Source organism: Littorina saxatilis, linkage group LG16 (genome assembly GCF_037325665.1).
Source record: "Littorina saxatilis isolate snail1 linkage group LG16, US_GU_Lsax_2.0, whole genome shotgun sequence".
Lineage (NCBI taxonomy): Eukaryota > Metazoa > Mollusca > Gastropoda > Littorinimorpha > Littorinidae > Littorina > Littorina saxatilis.
In genome coordinates, this window is record NC_090260.1 from 40,269,048 (window position 1) to 40,283,039 (window position 13,992).

At 50.0% G+C, this 13,992-nt stretch overlaps 1 protein-coding gene across 2 annotated transcripts in view; it reads right to left on the reverse strand.

The window, feature by feature from the left end:
* LOC138951057 (uncharacterized) overlaps window positions 1–13,992 on the reverse strand; it is an 82,563-nt gene that overhangs the window by 1,309 nt on the left and 67,262 nt on the right. The gene's annotated exons all lie outside the window — the stretch shown is intronic.

The following is a 13,992-nucleotide window of genomic DNA, read 5'->3' on the forward strand; positions in this document are numbered from 1 at the left end:
TGTCCCACTCTCTGTCTTCTATGTGCCTCTGTCTGTCCCACTCTCTGTCTTCTATCTGCCTCTGTCTGTCCCACTCTCTGTCTTCTATCTGCCTCTGTCTGTCCCACTCTCTGTCTTCTATCTGCCTCTGTCTGTCCCACTCTCTGTCTTCTATCTGCCTCTCTCTGTCCCACTCTCTGTCTTATATCTGCCTCTGTCTGTCCCACTCTCTGTCTTCTATGTGCCTCTGTCTGTCCCACTCTCCGTCTTCTATGTGCCTCTCTCTGTCCCACTCTCTGTCTTCTATGTGCCTCTGTCTGTCCCACTCTCTGTCTTCTATGTGCCTCTGTCTGTCCCACGCTCTGTCTTCTATGTGCCTGTCTGTCCCACTCTCTGTCTTCTATGTGTCTCTGTCTGTCCCACTCTCTGTCTTCAATGTGCCTCTGTCTGTCCCACTCTCTGTCTTCTATGTGCCTCTGTCTGCCCCACTCTCTGTCTTCTATCTGCCTCTGTCTGTCCCACTCTCTGTCTTCTATGTGCCTCTCTCTGTCCCACTCTCTGTCTTCTATGTGCCTCTCTCTGTCCCACTCTCTGTCTTCTATGTGCCTCTCTCTGTCCCACTCTCTGTCTTCTATCTGCCTCTGTCTGTCCCACTCTCTGTCTTCTATGTGCCTCTGTCTGTCCCACTCTCTGTCTTCTATCTGCCTCTGTCTGTCCCACTCTCTGTCTTCTATCTGCCTCTGTCTGTCCCACTCTCTGTCTTCTATGTGCCTCTGTCTGTCCCACTCTCTGTCTTCTATCTGCCTCTGTCTGTCCCACTCTCTGTCTTCTATCTGCCTCTCTCTGTCCCACTCTCCGTCTTCTATGTGCCTCTCTCTGTCCCACTCTCTGTCTTCTATCTGCCTCTGTCTGTCCCACTCTCTGTCTTCTATCTGCCTCTGTCTGTCCCACTCTCTGTCTTCTATGTGCCTCTGTCTGTCCCACTCTCTGTCTTCTATGTGCCTGTCTTTCCCACTCTCTGTCTTCTATGTGCCTCTGTCTGTCCCACTCTCTGTCTTCTATATGCCTCTGTCTGCCCCACTCTCTGTCTTCTATCTGCCTCTGTCTGTCCCACTCTCTGTCTTCTATGTGCCTCTCTCTGTCCCACTCTCTGTCTTCTATCTGCCTCTGTCTGTCCCACTCTCTGTCTTCTATCTGCCTCTGTCTGTCCCACTCTCTGTCTTCTATGTGCCTATGTCTGTCCCACTCTCTGTCTTCTATGTGCCTCTCTCTGTCCCACTCTCTGTCTTCTATCTGCCTCTGTTTGTCCCACTCTCCGTCTTCTATCTGCCTCTGTCTGTCCCACTCTCCGTCTTCTATCTGCCTCTGTCTGTCCCACTCTCTGTCTTCTATCTGCCTCTGTCTGTCCCACTCTCCGTCTTCTATGTGCCTCTCTCTGTCCCACTCTCTGTCTTCTATCTGCCTCTGTCTGTCCCACTCTCTGTCTTCTATCTGCCTCTGTCTGTCCCACTCTCTGTCTTCTATGTGCCTCTGTCTGCCCCACTCTCTGTCTTCTACCTGCCTCTGTCTGTCCCACTCTCTGTCTTCTATGTGCCTCTGTCTGTCCCACTCTCTGTCTTCTACCTGCCTCTGTCTGTCCCACTCTCTGTCTTCTATGTGCCTCTGTCTGTCCCACTCTCTGTCTTCTATGTGCCTCTGTCTGTCCCAATCTCTGTCTGTCCCACTCTCTGTCTTCTACCTGCCTCTGTCTGTCCCACTCTCTGTCTTCTATGTGCCTCTGTCTGCCCCACTCTCTGTCTTCTATCTGCCTCTGTCTGTCCCACTCTCTGTCTTCTATCTGCCTCTGTCTGTCCCACTCTTTGTCTTCTATGTGCCTCTGTCTGTCCCACTCTCTGTCTTCTATGTGCCTCTGTCTGTCCCACTCTCTGTCTTCTATGTGCCTCTGTCTGCCCCACCCTCTGTCTTCTATCTGCCTCTGTCTGTCCCACTCTCTGTCTTCTATGTGCCTCTGTCTGTCCCACTCTCTGTCTTCTATCTGCCTCTGTCTGTCCCACTCTCTGTCTTCTATCTGCCTCTGTCTGTCCCACTCTCTGTCTTCTATGTGCCTCTGTCTGTCCCACTCTCTGTCTTCTATCTGCCTCTGTCTGCCCCACTCTCTGTCTTCTATGTGCCTCTCTCTGTCCCACTCTCTGTCTTCTATCTGCCTCTCTCTGTCCCACTCTCTGTCTTCTATGTGCCTCTGTCTGTCCCACTCTCTGTCTTCTCTGTCCCACTCTCTTTCTTCTATGTGCCTCTGTCTGTCCCACTCTCTGTCTTTTATCTGCCTCTGTCTGTCCCACTCTCTGTCTTCTATGTGCCTCTGTCTGTCCCACTCTATGTCTTCTATGTGCCTCTCTCTGTCCCACTCTCTGTCTTCTATGTGCCTCTGTCTGTCCCACTCTCTGTCTTCTATCTGCCTCTGTCTGTCCCACTCTCTGTCTTCTATCTGCCTCTGTCTGTCCCACTCTCTGTATTCTATCTGCCTCTGTCTGTCTTCTATCTGTCTTCTATGTGCCTCTCTCTGTCCCACTCTCTGTATTCTATCTGCCTCTGTCTGTCTTCTATCTGTCTTCTATGTGCCTCTCTCTGTCCCACTCTCTGTCTTCTATCTGCCTCTGTCTGTCCCACTCTCTGTCTTCTATGTGCCTCTCTCTGTCCCACTCTCTGTCTTCTATCTGCCTCTGTCTGTCCCATTCTCCGTCTTCTATCTGCCTCTGTCTGTCCCACTCTCTGTCTTCTATCTGCCTCTCTCTGTCCCACTCTCTGTCTTCTATGTGCCTCTCTCTGTCCCACTCTCTGTCTTCTATCTGCCTCTGTCTGTCCCACTCTCTGTCTTCTATCTGCCTCTGTCTGCCCCACTCTCTGTCTTCTATCTGCCTCTGTCTGTCCCAATCTCTGTCTTCTATGTGCCTCTGTCTGTCCCACTCTCTGTCTTCTATGTGCCTCTGTCTGTCCCACTCTCTGTCTTCTATGTGCCTGTCTGTCCCACTCTCTGTCTTCTATGTGCCTGTCTGTCCCACTCTCTGTCTTCTATGCGCCTCTGTCTGTCCCACTCTCTGTCTTCTATCTGCCTCTGTCTGTCCCACTCTCTGTCTTCTATGTGCCTCTGTCTGTCCCACTCTCTGTCTTCTATCTGCCTCTGTCTGTCCCACTCTCTGTCTTCTATCTGCCTCTGTCTGTCCCACTCTCTGTCTTCAATGTGCCTCTGTCTGTCCCACTCTCTGTCTTCTATCTGCCTCTGTCTGTCCCACTCTCTGTCTTCTATGTGCCTCTCTCTGTCCCACTCTCTGTCTTCTATCTGCCTCTGTCTGTCCCACTCTCTGTCTTCTATGTGCCTCTGTCTGTCCCACTCTCCGTCTTCTATGTGCCTCTCTCTGTCCCACTCTCTGTCTTCTATGTGCCTCTGTCTGTCCCACTCTCTGTCTTCTATGTGCCTCTCTCTGTCCCACTCTGTCTTCAATGTGCCTCTGTCTGTCTCACTCTCTGTCTTCTATCTGCCTCTGTCTGTCCCACTCTCTGTCTTCTATGTGCCTCTGTCTGTCCCACTCTCCGTCTTCTATGTGCCTCTCTCTGTCCCACTCTCTGTCTTCTATCTGCCTCTGTCTGTCCCACTCTCTGTCTTCTATCTGCCTCTGTCTGTCCCACTCTCTGTCTTCTATGTGCCTCTGTCTGTCCCACTCTCTGTCTTCTATGTGCCTGTCTGTCCCACTCTCTGTCTTCTATGTGCCTCTGTCTGTCCCACTCTCTGTCTTCTATGTGCCTCTGTCTGTCCCACTCTCTGTCTTCTATGTGCCTGTCTGTCCCACTCTCTGTCTTCTATGTGCCTCTGTCTGTCCCACTCTCTGTCTTCTATGTGCCTCTGTCTGTCCCACTCTCTGTCTTCTATCTGCCTCTGTCTGTCCCACTCTCTGTCTTCTATCTGCCTCTGTCTGTCCCACTCTCTGTCTTCTATGTGCCTCTGTCCCACTCTCTGTCTTCTATGTGCCTCTGTCTGTCCCACTCTCTGTCTTCTATCTGCCTCTATCTGTCCCACTATCTGTCTTCTATGTGCCTCTCTCTGTCCCACTCTCTGTCTTCTATCTGCCTCTGTTTGTCCCACTCTCCGTCTTTTATTTGCCTCTGTCTGTCCCACTCTCCGTCTTCTATCTGCCTCTGTCTGTCCCACTCTCTGTCTTCTATCTGCCTCTGTCTGTCCCACTCTCCGTCTTCTATCTGCCTCTGTCTGTCCCACTCTCTGTCTTCTATGTGCCTATGTCTGTCCCACTCTCTGTCTTCTATCTGCCTCTGTCTGTCCCACTCTCTGTCTTCTATCTGCCTCTGTCTGTCCCACTCTCTGTCTTCTATGTGCCTCTGTCTGTCCCACTCTCTGTCTTCTATCTGCCTCTGTCTGTCCCACTCTCTGTCTTCTATCTGCCTCTCTCTGTCCCACTCTCTGTCTTCTATCTGCCTCTCTCTGTCCCACTCTCTGTCTTCTATGTGTCTCTCTCTGTCTTCTATGTGCCTCTGTCTGTCTCTCTGTCTTCTATGTGCCTCTGTCTGTCCCACTCTCTGTCTTTTATCTGCCTCTCTCTGTCCCACTCTCTGTCTTCTATGTGCCTCTGTCTGTCCCACTCTCTGTCTTCTATCTGCCTCTGTCTGTCCCACTCTCTGTCTTCTCTGTCCCACTCTCTTTCTTCTATGTGCCTCTGTCTGTCCCACTCTCTGTCTTTTATCTGCCTCTCTCTGTCCCACTCTCTGTCTTCTATGTGCCTCTGTCTGTCCCACTCTCTGTCTTCTATCTGCCTCTGTCTGTCCCACTCTCTGTCTTCTATCTGCCTCTGTCTGTCCCACTCTCTGTATTCTATCTGCCTCTGTCTGTCTTCTATGTGCCTCTCTCTGTCCCACTCTCTGTATTCTATCTGCCTCTGTCTGTCTTCTATCTGTCTTCTATGTGCCTCTCTCTGTCCCACTCTCTGTCTTCTATGTGCCTCTGTCTGTCCCACTCTCTGTCTTCTATGTGCCTCTCTCTGTCCCACTCTCTGTCTTCTATCTGCCTCTGTCTGTCCCATTCTCCGTCTTCTATCTGCCTCTCTCTGTCCCACTCTCTGTCTTCTATGTGCCTCTCTCTGTCCCACTCTCTGTCTTCTATGTGCCTCTCTCTGTCCCACTCTCTGTCTTCTATCTGCCTCTGTCTGTCCCACTCTCTGTCTTCAATGTGCCTCTGTCTGTCCCACTCTCTGTCTTCTATGTGCCTGTCTGTCCCACTCTCTGTCTTCTATGTGCCTGTCTGTCCCACTCTCTGTCTTCTATGTGCCTCTGTCTGTCCCACTCTCTGTCTTCTATCTGCCTCTGTCTGTCTCTCTGTCTTCTATGTGCCTCTGTCTGTCTCTCTGTCTTCTATCTGCCTCTGTCTGTCCCACTCTCTGTCTTCTATCTGCCTCTGTCTGTCCCACTCTCTGTCTTCTATGTGCCTCTGTCTGTCCCACTCTCTGTCTTCTATGTGCCTCTGTCTGTCCCACTCTCTGTCTTCTATGTGCCTCTGTCTGTCCCACTCTCTGTCTTCTATGTGCCTCTGTCTGTCCCACTCTCTGTCTTCTATCTGCCTCTGTCTGTCCCACTCTCTGTCTTCTATGTGCCTCTCTCTGTCCCACTCTCTGTCTTCTATCTGCCTCTCTCTGTCCCACTCTCTGTCTTCTATGTGCCTCTGTCTGTCCCACTCTCTGTCTTCTCTGTCCCACTCTCTTTCTTCTATGTGCCTCTGTCTGTCCCACTCTCTGTCTTCTATCTGCCTCTGTCTGTCCCACTCTCTGTCTTCTATCTGCCTCTGTCTGTCCCACTCTATGTCTTCTATGTGCCTCTCTCTGTCCCACTCTCTGTCTTCTATGTGCCTCTGTCTGTCCCACTCTCTGTCTTCTATCTGCCTCTGTCTGTCCCACTCTCTGTCTTCTATCTGCCTCTGTCTGTCCCACTCTCTGTATTCTATCTGCCTCTGTCTGTCTTCTATCTGTCTTCTATGTGCCTCTCTCTGTCCCACTCTCTGTCTTCTATCTGCCTCTGTCTGTCCCACTCTCTGTCTTCTATGTGCCTCTCTCTGTCCCACTCTCTGTCTTCTATCTGCCTCTGTCTGTCCCATTCTCCGTCTTCTATCTGCCTCTGTCTGTCCCACTCTCTGTCTTCTATCTGCCTCTCTCTGTCCCACTCTCTGTCTTCTATGTGCCTCTCTCTGTCCCACTCTCTGTCTTCTATCTGCCTCTGTCTGTCCCACTCTCTGTCTTCTATGTGCCTCTGTCTGTCCCACTCTCTGTCTTCTATGTGCCTGTCTGTCCCACTCTCTGTCTTCTATGTGCCTCTGTCCCACTCTCTGTCTTCAATGTGCCTCTGTCTGTCCCACTCTCTGTCTTCTATCTGCCTCTGTCTGTCCCACTCTATGTCTTCTATGTACCTCTGTCTGTCCCACTCTCTGTCTTCTATCTGCCTCTGTCTGTCCCACTCTCTGTCTTCTATCTGCCTCTGTCTGTCCCACTCTCTGTCTTCTATGTGCCTCTGTCTGTCCCACTCTCTGTCTTCTATCTGCCTCTGTCTGTCCCACTCTCTGTCTTCTATGTGCCTCTCTCTGTCCCACTCTCTGTCTTCTATCTGCCTCTGTCTGTCCCACTCTCTGTCTTCTATGTGCCTCTGTCTGTCCCACTCTCCGTCTTCTATGTGCCTCTCTCTGTCCCACTCTCTGTCTTCTATCTGCCTCTGTCTGTCCCACTCTCTGTCTTCTATGTGCCTCTGTCTGTCCCACTCTCTGTCTTCTATCTGCCTCTGTCTGTCCCACTCTCTGTCTTCTATCTGCCTCTGTCTGTCCCACTCTCTGTCTTCTATGTGCCTCTGTCTGTCCCACTCTCCGTCTTCTATGTGCCTCTCTCTGTCCCACTCTCTGTCTTCTATCTGCCTCTGTCTGTCCCACTCTCTGTCTTCTATCTGCCTCTGTCTGTCCCACTCTCTGTCTTCTATATGCCTCTGTCTGTCCCACTCTCTGTCTTCTATGTGCCTCCCTGTCCCACTCTCTGTCTTCTATGTGCCTCTGTCTGCCCCACTCTCTGTCTTCTATGTGCCTCTGTCTGTCCCACTCTCTGTCTTCTATCTGCCTCTGTCTGTCCCACTCTCTGTCTTCTATGTGCCTGTCTGTCCCACTCTCTGTCTTCTATGTGCCTCTGTCTGTCCCACTCTCTGTCTTCTATGTGCCTCTGTCTGTCCCACTCTCTGTCTTCTATGTGCCTCTGTCTGTCCCACTCTCTGTCTTCTATGTGCCTCTCTCTGTCCCACTCTCTGTCTTCTATCTGCCTCTGTTTGTCCCACTCTCCGTCTTCTATCTGCCTCTGTCTGTCCCACTCTCCGTCTTCTATCTGCCTCTGTCTGTCCCACTCTCTGTCTTCTATCTGCCTCTGTCTGTCCCACTCTCCGTCTTCTATGTGCCTCTCTCTGTCCCACTCTCTGTCTTCTATGTGCCTCTGTCTGTCCCACTCTCTGTCTTCTATGTGCCTCTGTCTGTCCCACTCTCTGTCTTCTATGTGCCTCTGTCTGTCCCACTCTCTGTCTTCTATGTGCCTCTGTCTGTCCCACTCTCTGTCTTCTATGTGCCTCTGTCTGTCCCACTCTCTGTCTTCTATGTGCCTCTGTCTGTCCCACTCTCTGTCTTCTATGTGCCTCTCTCTGTCCCACTCTCTGTCTTCTATCTGCCTCTCTCTGTCCCACTCTCTGTCTTCTATGTGCCTCTGTCTGTCCCACTCTCTGTCTTCTCTGTCCCACTCTCTTTCTTCTATGTGCCTCTGTCTGTCCCACTCTCTGTCTTCTATCTGCCTCTGTCTGTCCCACTCTCTGTCTTCTATCTGCCTCTGTCTGTCCCACTCTATGTCTTCTATGTGCCTCTCTCTGTCCCACTCTCTGTCTTCAATGTGCCTCTGTCTGTCCCACTCTCTGTCTTCTATCTGCCTCTATCTGTCCCACTCTCTGTCTTCTATGTGCCTCTGTCTGTTCCACTCTCTGTCTTCTATGTGCCTGTCTGTCCCACTCTCTGTCTTCTATGTGCCTCTGTCTGTCCCACTCTCTGTCTTCTATGTGCCTCTCTCTGTCCCACTCTCTGTCTTCTATCTGCCTCTGTCTGTCCCACTCTCCGTCTTCTATCTGCCTCTGTCTGTCCCACTCTCTGTCTTCTATCTGCCTCTGTCTGTCCCACTCTCCGTCTTCTATCTGCCTCTGTCTGTCCCACTCTCCGTCTTCTATGTGCCTCTCTCTGTCCCACTCTCTGTCTTCTATCTGCCTCTGTCTGTCCCACTCTCTGTCTTCTATCTGCCTCTGTCTGTCCCACTCTCTGTCTTCTATGTGCCTCTCTCTGTCCCACTCTCTGTCTTCAATGTGCCTCTGTCCGTCCCACTCTCTGTCTTCTCTGTCCCACTCTCTGTCTTCTATGTGCCTCTGTCTGTCCCACTCTATGTCTTCTATGTGCCTCTGTCTGTCCCACTCTCTGTCTTCTATCTGCCTCTGTCTGTCCCACTCTATGTCTTCTATGTGCCTCTCTCTGTCCCACTCTCTGTCTTCTATGTGCCTCTGTCTGTCCCACTCTCTGTCTTCTATCTGCCTCTGTCTGTCCCACTCTCTGTCTTCTATCTGCCTCTGTCTGTCCCACTCTCTGTCTTCTGTCTGCCTCTGTCTGTCCCACTCTCTGTCTTCTATCTGCCTCTGTCTGTCACACTCTCTGTCTTCTATCTGCCTCTGTCTGTCCCACTCTCTGTCTTCTATATGCCTCTGTCTGTCCCACTCTCTGTCTTCTATGTGCCTCCCTGTCCCACTCTCTGTCTTCTATGTGCCTCGGTCTGTCCCACTCTCTGTCTTCTATGTGCCTCTCTCTGTCTTCTATCTGCCTCTGTCTGTCTTACTCTCTGTCTTCTATGTGCCTCTGTCTGTCCCACTCTCTGTCTTCTATGTGCCTCTCTCTGTCCCACTCTCTGTCTTCTATGTGTCTCTCTCTGTCTTCTATGTGCCTCTATCTGTCCCACTCTCTGTCTTCTATGTGCCTCTGTCTGTCCCACTCTCTGTCTTCTATATGCCTCTGTCTGTCCCACTCTCTGTCTTCTATGTGCCTCCCTGTCCCACTCTCTGTCTTCTATCTGCCTCTGTTTGTCCCACTCTCTGTCTTCTATGTGCCTCTGTCTGTCCCACTCTCTGTCTTCTATCTGCCTCTGTCTGTCCCACTCTCTGTCTTCTATGTGCCTGTCTGTCCCACTCTCTGTCTTCTATCTGCCTCTGTCTGTCTCACTCTCTGTCTTCTATGTGCCTCTGTCTGTCCCACTCTCTGTCTTCTATCTGCCTCTGTTTGTCCCACTCTCTGTCTTCTATGTGCCTCTGTCTGTCTCACTCTCTGTCTTCTATCTGCCTCTGTCTGTCCCACTCTCTGTCTTCTATGTGCCTGTCTGTCCCACTCTCTGTCTTCTATGTGCCTCTGTCTGTCCCACTCTCTGTCTTCTATGTGCCTCTGTCTGTCTCACTCTCTGTCTTCTATCTGCCTCTGTCTGCCCCACTCTCTGTCTTCTATCTGCCTCTGTCTGCCCCACTCTCTGTCTTCTATGTGCCTGTCTGTCCCACTCTCTGTCTTCTATCTGCCTCTGTCTGCCCCACTCTCTGTCTTCTATCTGCCTCTGTCTGCCCCACTCTCTGTCTTCTATGTGCCTGTCTGTCCCACTCTCTGTCTTCTATGTGCCTCTGTCTGTCCCACTCTCTGTCTTCTATGTGCCTCTGTCTGTCCCACTCTCTGTCTTCTATGTGCCTCTGTTTGTCCCACTCTCTGTCTTCTATGTGCCTCTGTCTGTCCCACTCTCTGTCTTCTATCTGCCTCTGTCTGCCCCACTCTCTGTCTTCTATCTGCCTCTGTCTGCCCCACTCTCTGTCTTCTATGTGCCTGTCTGTCCCACTCTCTGTCTTCTATGTGCCTCTGTCTGTCCCACTCTCTGTCTTCTATGTGCCTCTGTCTGTCCCACTCTCTGTCTTCTATGTGCCTGTCTGTCCCACTCTCTGTCTTCTATGTGCCTCTGTCTGTCCCACTCTCTGTCTTCTATGTGCCTCTGTTTGTCCCACTCTCTGTCTTCTATGTGCCTCTGTCTGTCTCACTCTCTGTCTTCTATGTGCCTCTGTCTGTCCCACTCTCTGTCCTCTATCTGCCTCTGTCTGTCCCACTCTCTGTCTTCTATGTGCCTCGGTCTGTCCCACTCTCTGTCTTCTATGTGCCTCTGTTTGTCCCACTCTCTGTCTTCTATGTGCCTCTGTCTGTCTCACTCTCTGTCTTCTATGTGCCTCTGTCTGTCCCACTCTCTGTCTTCTATGTGCCTCTGTCTGTCCCACTCTCTGTCTTCTATGTGCCTGTCTGTCCCACTCTCTGTCTTCTATGTGCCTCTGTCTGTCCCACTCTCTGTCTTCTATGTGCCTCTGTTTGTCCCACTCTCTGTCTTCTATGTGCCTCTGTCTGTCTCACTCTCTGTCTTCTATGTGCCTCTGTCTGTCCCACTCTCTGTCTTCTATCTGCCTCTGTCTGTCCCACTCTCTGTCTTCTATGTTCCTCGGTCTGTCCCACTCTCTGTCTTCTATCTGCCTCTGTCTGTCTCACTCTCTGTCTTCTATGTGCCTCTGTCTGTCCCACTCTCTGTCTTCTATCTGCCTCTGTTTGTCCCACTCTCTGTCTTCTATGTGCCTCTGTCTGTCTCACTCTCTGTCTTCTATCTGCCTCTGTCTGTCCCACTCTCTGTCTTCTATGTGCCTGTCTGTCCCACTCTCTGTCTTCTATGTGCCTCGGTCTGTCCCACTCTCTGTCTTCTATGTGCCTCTGTCTGTCTCACTCTCTGTCTTCTATCTGCCTCTGTCTGCCCCACTCTCTGTCTTCTATCTGCCTCTGTCTGCCCCACTCTCTGTCTTCTATGTGCCTGTCTGTCCCACTCTCTGTCTTCTATCTGCCTCTGTCTGCCCCACTCTCTGTCTTCTATCTGCCTCTGTCTGCCCCACTCTCTGTCTTCTATGTGCCTGTCTGTCCCACTCTCTGTCTTCTATGTGCCTCTGTCTGTCCCACTCTCTGTCTTCTATGTGCCTCTGTCTGTCCCACTCTCTGTCTTCTATCTGCCTCTGTCTGTCCCACTCTCTGTCTTCTATGTGCCTCTGTCTGTCCCACGCTCTGTCTGTCCCACTCTCTGTCTTCTATGTGCCTCTCTCTGTCCCACTCTCTGTCTTCTATGTGCCTCTCTCTGTCCCACTCTCTGTCTTCTATGTGCCTCTGTCTGCCCCACTCTCTGTCTTCTATGTGCCTCTGTCTGTCCCACGCTCTGTCTGTCCCACTCTCTGTCTTCTATGTGCCTCTGTCTGTCCCACTCTCTGTCTTCTATGTGCCTCTGTCTGTCCCACACTCTGTCTTCTATGTGCCTCTGTCTGTCCCAATCTCTGTCTTCTATGTGCCTCTGTCTGTCCCACTCTCTGTCTTCTATCTGCCTCTGTCTGTCCCACTCTCTGTCTTCTATGTGCCTCTGTCTGTCCCACTCTCTGTCTTCTATGTGCCTCTGTCTGTCCCACTCTCTGTCTTCTATCTGCCTCTCTCTGTCCCACTCTCTGTCTTCCCATACCTACGGAAATATCTGTAGTATGTCTCTCTGTGTGTGTCTTTCTGTGTCTTCTATCTGCCCCTCTCTGTCCCACTCTTGGTCTGCCAATATCTACGGAAAGAGCTGTATTATGTCTCTGTGAGTGTCTCTCTCTCTGTGTCTCTTCTATCTGCCTCTCTCTGTCCCACTCTCTGTCTGTCACTATATTCATAGTTTGTATACTTTGCAAAACATGGTGCCATTACATCATGTTTTGCAAAGTACACCAAGTTGCGTGCATGTCACATTCGTTTCTTGGACGTTACGAACGTTTGCACATGTTTAACAGAAAACCGTTACAACGCCCATTCTCGGGATCTGTTTGCTCTAAGTACTGGAACAGATACAGATGAGGGTCTTTGTCATCGTGCTATGAAATTTGGATAGGCTGCTATTTGTAGTTTTAGATTTATTGCATATCAACTGCAGCTACCCAGCAAAAACACCACAACAACACTGGATTGTTTGCTGTTTTTTAGGATTGTGGTCGCTCTCTTTTACACGCTAGATCAGCCTGACTGCGCCACGGATTTGAACGAAATGTGTATGAACTGTTAGGTAAGACATCACATAAACGTTCGGATGTAAAACATGTAAAATATCATTCAGTTTAAGTCACTGTTTCGACGGTTGAAAGTGAATCATACCGTCAAAAAACGCCATTTTTGAGGGTAGGCGTGGTCATGGGCCTGTGACGTCATACCCAACATTGCTCAGATCCAGAAAACAAATTTTTTGAGCAGAAGAAAGACTGATCTTCAAATACACGTATATTTCTGACCAAAAAACTGCTTTTTAACATCTGGGCTATACCACTGAAAAAAATATCTTAACTTTTTTGTGCTAGTGTATCTACCCCCCATTCATCAACTCCCCTTACTTTCTCTCTCATTTCCCCCCCAAAAGAACCCTTTTGAGTGGAATGTTCAAGTTTGTCAGTCATGCTGTGTATATATATCTATAGGTAGTGACTATATCCACGGGTCCGTGCCTCTAGTCCCCCATGCTATATCCACGTCAGTGACGTCATTTCCGCGGAATCTCGGAATCGTTCGGAATCACTCGGCAGTCGAAGCCTCGCGTTGGCACTCGGGACTCTTGACGCTATATTGTTGAGATGGAGGAGGAGGAAGAATCAATTTGTGTTGCAATTTGTTTTCATAAAATAACAGACCCTGTGTTGGGTCTTGTAACAATAAAGAGAAGTAACTGAATTCACAAACTCATTGCTGAACGACCGCTTGATCTTCTTAGATTTTAAGAGAGCAAAAAATGGTGAATTCAAAATCATGGGAGTACTGTGGACAGTTGTGACTTACGGAGTTCAGCCCCTCAGCACCAATCTAGCAAATAGGGAAGACCAATACATCATTCTTCATCTTCCGGTTGGTAGCTTTAGTCCACACGTTGACAACATTCACTTAAACATTTGAACAATCGACACATGCTTCACACTGCATCAAAAATCACCGCAAACTAGGAAAGTGCAAATCCCCAATAAACATGCAAGTTCAGGTGAGGTTCGTATTAAGAGGGGGGGGGGGGGGGGCTGCAATGTTGCAATGTCACCACAGAGAACGCTGTATACTGCTCATAAAGGCTAAACATGGAATTATGACATTGATATTTTACAGCTGACGTCCTAGTCATGTCTGTTTAAGTGCCGAACCGAAAGCAGGAAAATATTGGGCAAGAGTAGCGTCCCTTGTCAGTGACGTGGATTTAACATGGGGGACTCGAGGCACGGACCCGTGGATGTAGCCACAGCCATATATATATATGTGAAAGGTTCGGGAAACAAGATATTTTGCTTTCTTGATGATGAGTTTACGGACTCACTGGACTCTTACTCACGGACACAACCAGATGACATTGTGACAACAGCAGATTACTGGCATGGCAAACTTTATTCCTGTGTTTAGCATCTTCTCCCCTCCTCTCCGCCGACCCAGCCGAAGCCGGGTGGCCACAGCCACGTTACAACGCAAAGTCACTACATATATGTTGTTGTTAGTGCATGGAGCATACTACAAAACACGTCCTCTCTCTTCTGTGTCTCTCAACGTTCTCCCTTTGACTCTGACACGTACACACATAATTCACCTTTAGCTAGAGTAACAAACATCCAATCAAAATCGGCCATTTTATTGGTTAAAGACTAGAAGAGGGGGGGGGGGGGTAAAACCTTCCAGCCGCAGCTGGCAGCTCTCCTGATTCGACCGTATCAAATTCAAAGGAATTGACACCCTCTTTCTTTATGAGGCTTTGATCTGAGCGCATCAAACATTACCTCACGAACGTGTTATCGGCGGCTACCCCGGGTCGGTCATAATAG